The 14,006-nt window shown below is 46.0% G+C and overlaps 2 long non-coding RNA genes across 2 annotated transcripts in view; one reads left to right on the forward strand and one right to left on the reverse strand.

Moving 5' to 3' along the window:
• The first annotated feature begins 1,274 nt into the window (after window positions 1-1,274).
• Window positions 1,275-8,607, forward strand: LOC132810635 (uncharacterized). Its single transcript, XR_009642970.1, has 3 exons — window positions 1,275-1,689; window positions 1,954-2,060; window positions 8,505-8,607. It is a non-coding gene; the product is annotated as an uncharacterized LOC132810635 (long non-coding RNA).
• A 160-nt stretch (window positions 8,608-8,767) lies between these two features.
• LOC132810634 (uncharacterized) overlaps window positions 8,768-14,006 on the reverse strand; it is a 54,563-nt gene continuing 49,324 nt past the window's right edge. Inside the window, exons 6-7 of the long non-coding RNA XR_009642968.1 lie at window positions 10,033-10,206; window positions 8,768-8,808 (exon numbers count right to left, since the gene is read on the reverse strand). This is a non-coding gene — a long non-coding RNA (uncharacterized LOC132810634). The remainder of the gene's footprint in view (window positions 8,809-10,032; window positions 10,207-14,006) is intronic.

Genomic DNA, 14,006 nt, shown 5'->3' on the forward strand with positions numbered 1-14,006 from the left:
CCCTTCCCACGTGGTTAAAAATGCCCTCCAACGCATCTCGTCGACATTCCACACCTCCGCCCTCCACACCCCACCTCTCCAACTGTAACAAGGACAGAACGCCCCTGGGGCTCACCTTCCACCCTATAAACCTTCGCATAAACCAAATCATCTACCGACATTTCTGCCACCTCCAAAAAGACCCCCCCACCAGGGATATATATTCCCTCCCCACCCCTTCCCGCCTTCTGCAAAGACCGTTCCCTCTGTGACCAACTGGTCAGCTCCACGCCTCCCTACAACCCACCCTCCAATCCTGGCACTTTCCCCTGCCACAACAGGAACTGTAAAACCTGTGCCCACACCTCCTCCCTCACCTCTAACCAAGGCCCTAAAGGAGCCTTCCACATCCATGAAAATTTTACCTGCACATCCACTAATTTCATTTATTGTATCCATTGCTCCCGATGTGGTCTCCTCTACACTGGGGAGACTGGGGGAAGCCTCCTAGCAGAACGCTTCAGGGAACATCTCCGGGACACCCCCACCAATCCATCACACTGCCCCGTGGCCCAACATTTCAACTCCCCCTCCCACTCTGCCGAGGACATGGAGGTCCTGGGCCTCCTTCACCGCCACTCCCTCACCACCAGATGCCTGGAGGAAGAACGCCTCATCTTCCGCCTCAGAACACTTCAACCCCAGGGCATCAATGTGGACTTCAACAGTTTCCTCATTTCCCCTTCCCCCACCTCACCCTAGTTCAAACTTCCAGCTCAGCACTGTCCCCATGACTTGTCCGGCCTTGCCCCACCTTCCTGTCTTCTTTCCCACCTATCCACTCCACCCTCTCCTCCCTGACCTGTCACCTTCATCCTCTCCCCCACTCACCCATTGGACTCTATGCTACTTTCTCCCCACCCTCCTCTCGCTTATCTCTCCACGCTTCAGGCTCACTGCCTTTATTCCTGATGAAGGGCTTTTTCTCTGCCCTTTGGATGCTGCATGAACTGCTGTGCTCCTCCAGCACCACTGACCCAGAATCTGGGATCCAGCATCTGCACTCATTGTTGTTACCTCCCATCACATGACCCAACATCTCAGCACAAGCAGGACACACTGCGCATGCTCCAGCCAACAGTGACCCCGGGTGATTGATGTCAAAACCGGACCAATGAAAGGACGGTGGGCGGAGCTGGAGGACCTAGCGGGAGGTTGATCCTCCAACCAATCACAGTGAATGAAGGGCGGAGCTAACGTAAACCATGTGATCACCCTCGCGCCCGACGCAGAGTTGCTGTAATGAAAGCTCGGGAAGTTATGGAGAGAAAGGAGACGGTAAGGAAAGAAATAAACAGGGAAACGGGAGAAAACCTGTGTTGCTATGAGCGGAGAGGTTTTACAAACAAATTGTGCACGTCGGAAAACCCAAATTGGAACGTCCCAGTCCCGTGTTTGCAGTAAATGGGGAATTGCCTCAGCGGCTGCAGGGCTGAGTGACCGCCGCCATCTTTATTCGGGACAAGGATTCACTGGACACGTGCGGAGCCGCCATCTTTGTAGGGGGCACGGTGCAGCCAGGCGCATGTGCAGCCTCTCTCTGGTACAGAGTCATTGTGATGACAGCAGCCAATCCTGCTCTGATTCACCTCTGGGCTCCCTCAGGACCACTTTGTCAATGTCCAGCTTCCTCAGTCTCCAACCATGGGGGTATGTTTGGTCTGTTTAATACTGTATTATTACTTTTATAGACCCTTTGTAAATGAGTTTTTCACTGCGGCCCAGCCCCTGACCATGTGCTGCTCTATTATCAGATTTTTTTTTTGTTGAATATTTTTGACAGTCAAGAATTCTTTTTCCCAATAAGCAAGTGTATTTTTCTTTCATTTCTGACTATCAAATTCTGAACCATTTTCATTCCCTGTAATCCAGTTTGCACTCCCTGAAACATCAACTGTGTTTCTCCTTCCACAGATCCCAGTGATTAATGCCAAAGCCCTGTTGCCTGTGGAGAGGGTGATGTTTGACTTTCTTGTACAGCTGCAGTTTGTGTGGTGAAGGTGTTCCCACAATGTGGTTGGGTAAGAGACATTACAGATTATTCATTACAGCAACAGTGATGATTTGAAGATAATGTCCAAATCAAGAACAGTTTGTAGTTTTATTATCATGCTTTGACAGAAATATTATTGAGAACTTTAGATATGAGGCCAGTGATGGAGATATTTGGTCAGGTGACCAAAAGCATTGCCAAAAGTAGGTTTTGAGGGATGTCTTAAAGTGGAAAGCAGACCTGTGAGGTTTTGTCTGCAAATTCCAGACCATGGTGCTTTAGCAACTGTAGAATCAGCAAAACAATTGAAATAATGAATTAACAAATCATTGGGAGTCTCGAAGAAAATGGGTTGTCGAGGTCTCAAAGGATGTGTGGTGCAGGGAGCTAGGGATGATCACAGCCAGGAATTATATGAAGAGTGAGTTTTCTAAATTGTTGTTGCTTATGAATAGGAGCCTTTAGATGGATCAACATGTTTTGGGAGAAGTGAGCACAGTTTTCAGTTTTTCTTGAGATTACAGAGAGGTTGAATTTGGGAAGCTGGCTAGGAGTGTGTTTGGATAATGAAGTCTGGAGATAACACAAGGTGGATGAGAGTATATGAGCTGAGACAAGGGTAGAATCAGCTAGAAATAGTAGTCTTGGAGTGGGACTGGGCTGTCACTCTCACCTCACCTCTGGGATTCAGCTGGTCGTCAGGTTGTGAATCAGGCGGTAACACAATCGGGAGCTGAGTGGCCCTGGTGGAGCCGAAAATGAGTGTCACTCAGCTGGCTGTTGCTGAGCAGCTGCTGCTTGGTTGTCCTGCTAATGACTACTTCCATCACTTTTACTGCTGATTGAGTTGGACTGATAGAGGGAAATTGCCTGGATTGGATTTGCCCTGTGTTTTTATTTGAACATCCCTGGGCAATGTTCCACATTGTCAGTCAATGCCAGTGCTGGAGCGGTACATGGCTTGGTGGGTGGCAAGTTCTGGAGCACAAGCTATCAGTATTATTGCCAGAATGTTAGCAGGACCCAAAGCCTTTACACTACTTAACCATTTTGTTAATATTATTCAAACTAAATAGAACTGGCTTAAAGCTCACATCTGTGACGTTAGGAACCATTGGAGAATGCTGATCATCCCACTTTGCATCTGGCTGAAAATTGCTGCAAATGCTGTCATCTTATCTTTTGCATGGATGTGTGAAACCCCAGTGAGGGTGGGGATATCTGTGGTGCTTCCTGCAACTAGTTGTTTAATTGTCCATTACCATTCACAACTGGGTGTGGCAGAACTGCAGAGCCCTGATCCACTCCATTGGATGTAGGATCACTTAGCTCTATTGCTTGCTGATGCTGTTTGAAATGCAGATGGTCCTGTTTGGTAGCTTCACCAGGTTGGCACTTCATTTTTAGGTATGCCTGGTGCTGCTCATGGCATGCCCTCCTTTCCTGTCCATTGTGATGGGTGAGTGCGGGATGTACAAACCCATCAGATTACAGATTGTGCTGGGGTACAGTTCTGCTGCTGTTGTTATCCCACAGTGCCTCAGAGAAATCCAGTTTGAGTTCCTACATCTGTCCCATTTAGCACGGTGATAGTAGCACACAGCACAAGGGAGGTTCTTCTCAACTTTATGGCGAGGCTTTGTCTCCAAAAGGACTGTGGGATGGTCGCTCTTACCGACACTGTGATGGAGAGATGCATTTGCAGCTGGTAGATTCATAACGATAAGGTGTAGTATCTTTTTCCCTCACCAGCTGCTGCAAACCCCATTTGAACAGTTCTGTCCTTGAGGACTGAGACAGCTCAGTCTGAGCTACTCTCTCAGCTACTGAGTTAGACTCACCTTCCCAGAAGTCCTTCGCTCCTACCTCGCACCTCTAATATTCCATGTCTTTTTTTTCACTGGAGAAGGATGTGGAAGCTAGAGAGTTTGGAGAAATGAATAGTGATAACTTGAAAAGTGTCTGTTACAGAGGAGGAGTTTCAGGATGTCTGAAATTGCATCAAGGTGGATAAAGCCTTGGGACCTGATCAGGTGTATTCCCGAAATTTGTGGGAAGCTCGGGAAGTGATTGCTGGGTCCCTCCCTGACATATTGGTATTATCGTCCGTGACAGGTGAGGTGCTGGAAGACGGGTGCCATTCTTTTTTTTTTAAAAAAAGGTGGTAACAAAAGGCCAAGGAACACGAGAACAGTGAGCCTGAAGTCAGTGGCAGGCAAGTTGTTGGAAGGGATTCTGAGGGACAGGATTTACATGTATTTGGAAAGACAAGAAATGATTAGAGAGTCAGCATAGCTTTGTGCGTGGGAAATTGTCGCTCTAACCTGATTGAGTTTTTTTTTTGAAGAAGTGCTAGGAAGATTGATGAAGACAGACTGTGGACATTGTCTATATGGGCATTGAACAAGGTTCCACAGAGCAGACTGGTTAGCAAGGTTAGATAACATGGAATGCAGGGAGAACTATCTATTTGGATACAAAACAGGCTTGAAGGTAGGAGACAGTGGGTGGTGATGAAGGGTTGCTTTGTGGACTGGAAGTCTCTGAAAAGCAGTGTGCTGCAGGAATGGATATTGGGTCCTTAAATAAATGACTTCGATGTGAATATGAGGTAGGTTTACAGAAAATACAAAATTGTAGGTGTAGTGGACAGTGAAGAAGGTTAGTTTAGAATACAACAGGATCTTGATCAGATGGGCCATTCGAGTGAGTAATGGCAGATGGAGTTCAATTTAGACAAATGTGAGCTGCTGCATTTTGGTAAGGCAAATCAGGACAGGACTTAATGTATTTAATGGTAAGTTCCTGGGGAGTGTTGCTGAAAAAAGAGTTACATTGTTCCTTGAATGTAGAGTCGCAGGTCGGCAGGTAGTGAAGGTGGTGTTTGGTATGCTTATATTTATTGGTCAATGCATTGAATACAGAAGCTGGGACGTTATATTGTGGCTGGATAGGACATTTGACAATGAGAACCTTTTTCCACGTATGGAGTCCGCTATTACGAGGGGGCATAGCTTTAAATTAAGGGGAGGTAGGTATAGGACAGATGTTAGGGGTAGATTCTTTACTCAGCGAGTCGTGAGTTCATGGAATGCCCTGCCAGTAGCAGTGGTGGACTCTCCCTTTTTATGGGCATTTAAACGGGCATTGGATAGGCAAATGGAGGGTAGTGGGCTCGTGTAGGTTCGTTGGGCTTGGGTCAGCGCAACATCGAGGGTCAAAGGGCCTGTATTGCGCTGTATTTTTCTATGCTCCTTATTCTATGATAAAGCCATTTCAGGAATTCCGTTTTCAGTTTGAATTTTCCTGTTCTGAGAAGGATGTTGTGAAACTTGAAGTGGTTCAGACAAGATTTACAAAGATTTGCTACAGTTGGAGGATTTGGGCTACACAGAGAGGCTAAATATGCTGGGGTTAAATTCCCTTGAGAATCAAAGACTGAGAGGTGACGTTTGGGAGATTTATAAAATCACGAGGGGTGTGGATATGGTGAACAGCTGGGGTCTTTTTTCCCCCCAGGTTAGGTGAGTCCAAAACAAGACCATGTGGGTTTAAGTTGAGAGGGCAAGATTTAAAAGGGATCAAAGGGGCAACGTTTTCAAGCTGAGTGTGGTGTGTGAATGGAATGAGCTGCCAGATGAAGTAGTGGAGACTGATACAATTACAACATTTAAAAGGCATCCAATTGGGTACGTGATTAGGAAGGGTTTTGAGGAATTCAGACCAATATCCGGCAAGTGGGACTCCGTTAGTTTAGGATTCCTAGTTGGCATGGGCGAATTGGTCCATTGTTTCTGAGCTGTACATCTCAGCACAGATAATTCTTGGATCTGAGAAGGTTAAGCAGTGATTTCGACAAGGGGGAGATTTGTTTCTAGGATATTTTAATTTGCAGAGAGAGGGGAATTGTTAACAATGTCACAATATTAGTAACTACTTGAAGTTAAATGGAAAATAATGTGAATATGTGACCTATATTTTACTGAGTGCATTCTGAGCATCTGGAACAGTCTGAACAGCGGGTGGACACAGATTCAGCAGGTGTTCTCAAACAGATTTGCAATTTTACTTCTTACGGAAAGATTGGGAAGCTGTGGGTAAATGCGAGGGGAGTTGGGACGGATTTGCAGCATCTCCAGAGGGAGAGCGTACAGCCCCAATGGGCTGAATAGCCCCCAGCCCCTGTGCTCTGTGATACTGCCCTATTCACTGTGAAGTATGAATCTCATCCCAAGGCAGAGAGAGCGAGGAGCCCACCACTCACCTCACAATGGGGGATGGCTTGATTGATGGCAGCTCCACACCAATGGGAGGAGAGTCTATGCGGTCCTGCAGCCAATGGGAGTGAATGAGGGGTGTGGCCAGCAAGACAACACCTGTCCATGAGCTGTGCAGGTGCAGTGTCACTGGGTGGGGGTGGGAGAGACAGCAGAGACTGGGACAGAGGCTGTTGGACCTGAATTACAAACTCCCGGTAAATTAAAACCAAAAGAACTGCAGATGCTGTAAATCAGAAACAACAACCAGGAGGTTCTGGAGAAGCTCAGCAGGTCTGGCAGCATCTGTGACGAGAAATCAGAGTTAACGTTTCAGATCCGGTGTCCCTGCCTCACAGCTGATGTTACTGTGAGAACAAATGTTGGTTTATATGCAGAAGGTAGGGTTTGGGGAGGATGTAAGGAGTAAAGGATAGGTAGGGATAGAGCGAGAAGAACGGTTGGATAAAGGAGTGGATAACGATCTGGCTGGGGGAGGGTGACTAGCTGTTAATGGAGACTATTAATGGCTAACCATAGGTAGTGTGTAATGACAGGCTGTGAGAGCAAGGCCTAGTGTGTGGGGTAGGGGGCTAGGACGTGGGGTTGTTAAGCTGTGGTTAACCACTAACTGTCTCCGTTGTAAGCTGTTCCCCACATACATCACTCCACGATTGGAGCTGCAGATGGGCGGCACAGTGGTTAGCACTATTATATCACAGCGCCAGAGACCTGCGTTCAATTCCCACTTCAGGTAACTGTCTGTGTGGAGTTTGCACATTCTCCCCGTGTCTGTGTGGGTTTCATCCGGGTGCTCCGGTTTCCTCCCACAGTCCAAAAGTGTGCAGTTTAGGTGAATTGGCCATGCTAAATTGTCCGTAGTGTTAGATGTAGGGGGTTGGGTATGAGTGGGTTGCTCTTAGAGGGTTGGTGTGGGCTTGTTGGGCCAAAGGGCCTGTTTCCACACTGTAAGTAATCTAATCTTTAAAAAAAAACTCTTGAATATCTTTCCTAATCCCCTCTGTCCTCCTTAAATATGTATCTTAAAGTTTTTCTCTTTAATCAATGTTTCCAGCATTCGTGAAACACTTTAGGAGAATTGTCTGTGTGAAAGGCTCCATAAAATGCAGGTAGTTGTTGTTAATGTCTGACATCAGGAGAAACAGGAATGAACCCTCACTCTTATACCTCTTATAAGAAGATGGGGCTGGGACTGGAAGACCAGGCTGTGCCTGTCGGTCCTCCAACCAATCGGAGTGAATGAGGGGCGTGGCTATAAGCAACCACGTGATCAGCTTCACTGGCAGCACAGTGTGTGTTGTGACCAAGGCATTGGAAATGTGTGAAGGTGCAGGGCAGGGGTAAGGAAAGACATATTGACCAGGAAGGGAAGGAAATTTTAATGGAACGGGCTGAGACGTTTCACAGATCTTAGTGCACATCGGAAAACACAAATTTGAAAATCCCAGGACCGTGTTTGTGGCAAACGGGAAAATGCTTCAAATGGTGAATGGTGCGAGTGAGCTCCGCCACCTTTATTGGGGGCAGTGATTCATGGGACATGAGTGTGGCAGCCAACTTTGTGAGGGGCAAGCTGCAGGGGGACACATGCACAGCTTTGCCTGGCAGGGAGAGATAGGGCAGGATTTACAGAGTGTCAGAGTCAGGGTGTTTTCAATGTCAGAGTGTGATGCTGGAAAAGCACAGCAGGTCAAGCAGCAGCCAATCGGTGGGAAGGAAGATGGACAAGAATGTGGTGCCGAGTTGGAAGGCTGGATCTGGGATAAGGTGGGGGGAGTGGAAATGAGGAAACTGGTGAAATCCACATTGATCCCATGTGGTTGGAGGACCCGAACACAGAAGATGAGGCGTTCTTTCTCCAGGCATCAGATGCCTGGGATTTGGCGGTGGAGGTGGCCCAGGCCCTGCATGTCCTTGGTGCAGCGGGAAGGGGAGTTAAAGTGTTGGGAAACAGGGTGTTTGGGTTGTTCAGTGTTTTACTGTTACTTTCACAGACCTTTTGTGAGTTAATTTTCCTCTGCTGCCCAACCCCTGACAACGTGCTGCTCTCTAAACGGACTGAATTTTCCACAATCACTTTGCCAGTGAATCATTCCTTTTTACAACAAAAGAGGGCATTTTCCTTCCATTTCTGACCATCAAATTCTGCAACATTTTCATTCCCTGAAATATCAACTGTGTTTCTCCTTCCACAGATCCCAGTGATTAATGCCAAAGCCCCATTGCCTGTGGAGAGGGTGATGTTTGACTTCCTTGTACAGCTGCAGTTTGTGTGGTGAAGGTGCTCCCACAATGTGGTTGGGTAAGAGATGTTACAGATTATTCACTCAGCGACAGAGAAAAGTTGAAAATGTATGTGCAAATCAACAACAGTTCGTATTTTTATCATTTTTATAATTTCACGAAATACTATTGATGATTTCTGACACTAGACAACAGATGGGTATATTAGGTCAGGTGATCAAAAGAATTGCCAAATAAGCAGGTTTTCGGGGATACCTTTAAAGGAGAAAAACAGATATGAAAGGATTAGGATAGGAATTCCAGACCGTGTTGCCTTGACAACAGTAGAAACAGCCAATCCGGTGAAGCAATGAATAAACACATCGTTGGGAGTCTGAAAGAAAATGAGTTGTCGAGGTCTCACAGGTTGTGTGGTGCAGGGAGACAGGGATGTTCACAGCCAGGAATTACATCGAGTGAGAATTTTAAGTTGCTTGTAAACGGGAGCCTTTTGTTGGATCAACAACTTATAGAACAAGCGAGCACTTGGGCAATAGAGTTTTAGATATTCTTGATATTATATGTAATTTGAATGTGGGAGGCTGGCCAGGAGTGTGTTTGGATAATGAAGTCTGGAGATAACACAGGGATGGAGCAAGTATTTCAGTAAATGAGCTGAGACTAGGGTGGGGTTGGGTGATCTCACGAATGGAGAAATAGAATGTAGAGTCAGGCTCCTCCTCATCATCATCATCATCATCACTCCCCCTCACCGATTCACAGATATTGTTCCTTGTTCTGTCTGTCTTTTCTGGTTATGTCCTGCTCACCCATTCTGCTACCAACTAATATTTGACTTCAAGGTTGTTGGAAAATCCTTCTCCATCTCCACTCTCCCTTTCCTTTCTGAAGTCCTTGTATTCGGTGTCCCTCAAGGATCTATCCTTGGTCCCTCCAGTTTCTCACCTACATACTGCCAGGAAGTGACATCGTCCAAAAGCACTGTTAGGTTTCACATGTACACTGGCAATGTCCAGCTCTACTCCCCATCATCCCTCTCCATTACTCCACTGTTATTCTGTTATCAAACTGCTAACCATGCTCCCACTACTCGATTAGCTGCATTTTCCTCCAATGAAACATTGCAATGGTTAAACCCATTGCCTTCAGTTGATGTTACAAATTCCTTTCCCTCACTGCTGAGCCCCTCTCTCACTGGGAACTGAGGCAGAGCTACACTCTTCACAATATTGCTCTCCTATTCTGACGCCAAGGTGCCCTTCTGATCAGACATCTACACAATCACCAGCACCAGGAATTCCAATCTGTAAAATGTTGCTTGTTTCCCCCTCACCCCAGCTCCATTGCTACTGAAACCCCTTACCCGTGTTGGTGTTGCATTAAAGTTGACAAAACTAAAACAGAACCCTTGATTCTGCGACTGACCCAGAGTCTGGTTCTAGGTTCCCTCATGCTGGGACACATCCTGTCAGTCTTTACCTTGTCAAACCCCTGAGGAAGCCGATATGTTTGAAAGAGTTCACTTCTCATTCTTCCCAAATCGAGTGAGTAGAGTCCGGACTTCTTCAGCCTTTTCTTAAAAGAGAATCCCTTCAAACCAAGGATCATCCCAGTCAATCTTCTCTGAATGCCTCCGATGAAGTGATGTATTCCCTTAAATAAAGGTAGCAAAACTTCTCATTACTCCAGATGTGGTCTCACTAGCACTTTATAAAGTTGTTCTCAGGTATATACTTCAAACACTTATACTGCAAATCCCTTGAAATCAGGAGCAATATTCCATTCCCCTTCCTGATGACCTGGTGTAACTTTGTGCTAGCTTGCTTTGTTTCCTGCACATTTACCTCTTGCTCCCTTTGTGGAGCAGCTTTCTACAGTTTCCACCAATTAAATAGTCCTCTGTTCTTTTATTATCTCCTCCAAAATGAACAACTTCACATTTTCCCAAGTGATACTCCATTTGCCAACTTGTTGCCCACTTCTCCAATGGATCCCTCTGTGTAAACTGTTTATAATCCTTTTGGAACTTTACTGTTATGCCTTTCCTAGGAGATTTTCCCCATCATTCTTCTAAACATTTCCTGGGAACACTGGGCAGTGGGAAGCATGCAGAGTTCCTGTCTTTTAAGGGATACTCTATGGAATGACTGGGAGGAGCTTGCTGCCTATTTGGTCAGAATGGTGACAACTTGCCCCTGAAGCTGCATGAGCCTTTCACCCCCCCCCCCATGTCTTATTGATGAGGCACAGCGGCAGCACAGAAGGGAAGAAGCAGCAGCAAAACCTGCTCTCCACATCTCACTAAAACTTGGAACATTCTCTCCCATGTGTCAAAGATCTGCCCTGTTTAGTCACATGAAGTCCCAAAATGGAAACTAATAGAAACCCACGTAGATTTCCCCCTGAATGACAGCTGACCTCCACAAGGGGTAATGTGTCCAGTCATCCTGGGCCAGGAGGAGGGGATGATGAGAGTTTCTAACCTGATCTGACAGTGACGGTTTTATAAACTTGTAATACCTTTGGGCATTCAGATGGTAACCTCAGTATTTGTAACACCACACTCTGACAGAATTACTCAATTCATCAGGACCTGGATATTTGCATTTAGTTGTGAGTATTGTGTTCCAGCTCATTCCTATTTGATGCATAAAAGTTCTCCTTTGAATCAAACCATCCTGTCAATAGATCTCCCTCCAAGTCTTTCATATATGTCTTGTCAACAGTTTATGATGAGCTGATGAGTGTAAGGTTGATTATTCTAATGTATAATTTCTGTAAACCCCTCTGTCACAGGGCACCCACAATTTCCTCTGCTACAAGGAGAACAATCTGTTTCCCCAAACCCCTGATTCCCCAATGTCTGTTTGCTCTCTATAAGGTACACATCAGGATTGTGTTGGAACATTCTCCACTTGCCTGCATCAGTGCAGCCCCCAACAATATTAAAGAAAGTGAACATCCTCCAGGACAAAGCACTGTGCCTGAGTGGTGTCCCATCCCCCACCTTCAGCATTCCCTCTCCCCATCCCCGGGGTACAGTGGCATCACTGTGTAAAAGGGAAAGGCAGCATTGTCCTCCCAGACCATAGGGCTGCTCTCTCATTAGGGAGAGATGGCTGGTGGTGTGTTTAACCTGAAGGTTACCACAGCCCAGGCAAGGGGAGAGGTTAGAAAGGAGAGTCCATCTATTGTAGATGGATATTCTTGACCTGTACCATTAACACCCATGTCCCTGCAACTAAAATCCCCCATTCCTTGTACCATCCTGGTAAATCTCCTGTACCCCCTCTCAGGGACCCTGACATCCTTCCCAATGTATGGGCGATCTCTGGTTTACACAGACCCAGCTGCTCTGTGTTCCTGTGGGTGATGTCATCATAGAGCAACAGTTGCACTAAACCTCACTGTCTGTAAGGGTGGGAGACACAGAAATCCCGAAAACATTTGAGATGTATTTAGTGTGCACTTGCGATGCCATGATAGATGAGACTTTTCCACAAGTACTGGAAAGTAGATCAGGATAGTTCGGTGGTAGTTTTCTTTCTCACAGATGGATCACCAGAGCCTTTTTCTGTTCTGTATACAGCTGAGATGTTTATAATAGGAATATGACAGGCTCCATTGGACATCAGGTCAGAAAAGGTGATACTAGAGTAGATGGCACATGGTTGGTCGATGTTTTTGGGAGGTAAGTGAGACGGAGTGTTTTAAGATGAAATTCAGAAGCTCAGCTCAGTGGTTTACAATGACATTGATTAGATACTCATTAAGAGAGATCAGCTGGCAATTATAAGCTGTTTGCAGGATTATTGAATTGATAAAGGAGACAGACGTGCAGAGATTTTTTTGGAAGGCATTGCTTTTTCATTCAAATATCTCGGATGTTCAAGAGGTCTATGTAGCTGTTCATTGGTTCTCTTGTCCAGACGCTAATTTATAATTCATATCGCTTTTATTGTGCCCGGAGTTTTGAGATTTGTATCGGATTAAGAAGAAAACGTGAAGCTATTAAAATGAGAACTTGAGTGAATAGAAAGCACAGTAAATTTATATTACCGAGGAACAGAGAGTATTTGCTCCAAATAAGCAGACAAATATTTTTTTATATCGAAAGTGTGGTGGTGGAAAAGAGAGCCGACCAGGCAGCATCCATGGAGCCGGGGATTCACGATAGAACATAGAACAATATAGCACAGAACAGGCCCTTCAGCCCACGATGTTGTGCTAAACATTTCCCCTAGATTAAGCACCCATCCATGTACCTATCCAATTGCCGCTTAAAGGTCACCAATGATTCTGACTCTGCCACTCCCACAGGCAGCGCATTCCATGCCCCCACCACTCTCTGGGTGAAGAACCTATCCCTGACATCCCCCCATACCTTCCCCCCTTCACCTTAAATTTATGTCCCCTTGTAACACTCTGTTGTACCTGGGGAAAAAGTCTCTGACTGTCTACTCTATCTATTCCTCTGATCATCTTATAAACCTCTATCAAGTCACCCCTCATCCTTCGCCGTTCCAACGAGAAAAGGCCGAGAACTCTCAACCTATCCTCGTACGACCTATTCTCCATTCCAGGCAACGTCCTGGTAAATCTTCTCTGCACCCTCTCCAAAGCTTCCACATCTTTCCTAATGTGAGGCGACCAGAACTGCACACAGTACTCCAAATGTGGCCTAACCAAAGTCCTGTACAGCTGCAACATCACTTCACGACTCTTGAATTCAATCCCTCTGCTAATGAACGCTAATACAACATAGGCCTTCTTACAAGCTCTATCCACCTGAGTGGCAACTTTCAAAGATCTATGTACATAGACCCCAAGATCCCTCTGTTCCTCCACCTGACTAAGAACCCGACTGTTAACTCTGTATTCCGCATTCTTATTTGTTCTTCCAAAATGGACAACCTTACACTTGACAGGGTTGAACTCCATCTGCCACTCCTCAGCCCAGCTCTGCATCATATCTGTTGCAGCTGACAACAGCCCTCCTCACTATCCACAGCTCCACAATCTTCGTATCATCTGCAAATTTACTGACTCACCTTTTGACTACCTCTTCCAAGTCATTAATAAAAATTACAAACAGCAGAGGACCCAGGACTGATCTGGGAACTCCACTTGTAACTGGGCTCCAGGCTGAATATTTACCATCTACTACCACTCTCTGACTTCAACCAGTTAGCCAGTTTTCTATCCAACTGGCCAAATTTCCCTCTATCCCATGCCTCCTGACTTTCTACATAAGCCTACCATGGGGAACCTTATCAAATGACTTACTAAAATCCATGTACACTACATCCACTGCTCTACCCTCATCCACATGCTTGGTCACCTCCTCAAAGAATTCAATAAGACGATGAAGGCTTATGCCTGAAACGTGGTTTCTGCTGCTCCTCAGATGCTGCCTGACATACTGTGCTATTCCAGCACCACATGCTTGTCTC

This window comes from Hemiscyllium ocellatum, unplaced genomic scaffold (assembly GCF_020745735.1).
Source record: "Hemiscyllium ocellatum isolate sHemOce1 unplaced genomic scaffold, sHemOce1.pat.X.cur. scaffold_1800_pat_ctg1, whole genome shotgun sequence".
NCBI classification, from domain to species: domain Eukaryota; kingdom Metazoa; phylum Chordata; class Chondrichthyes; order Orectolobiformes; family Hemiscylliidae; genus Hemiscyllium; species Hemiscyllium ocellatum.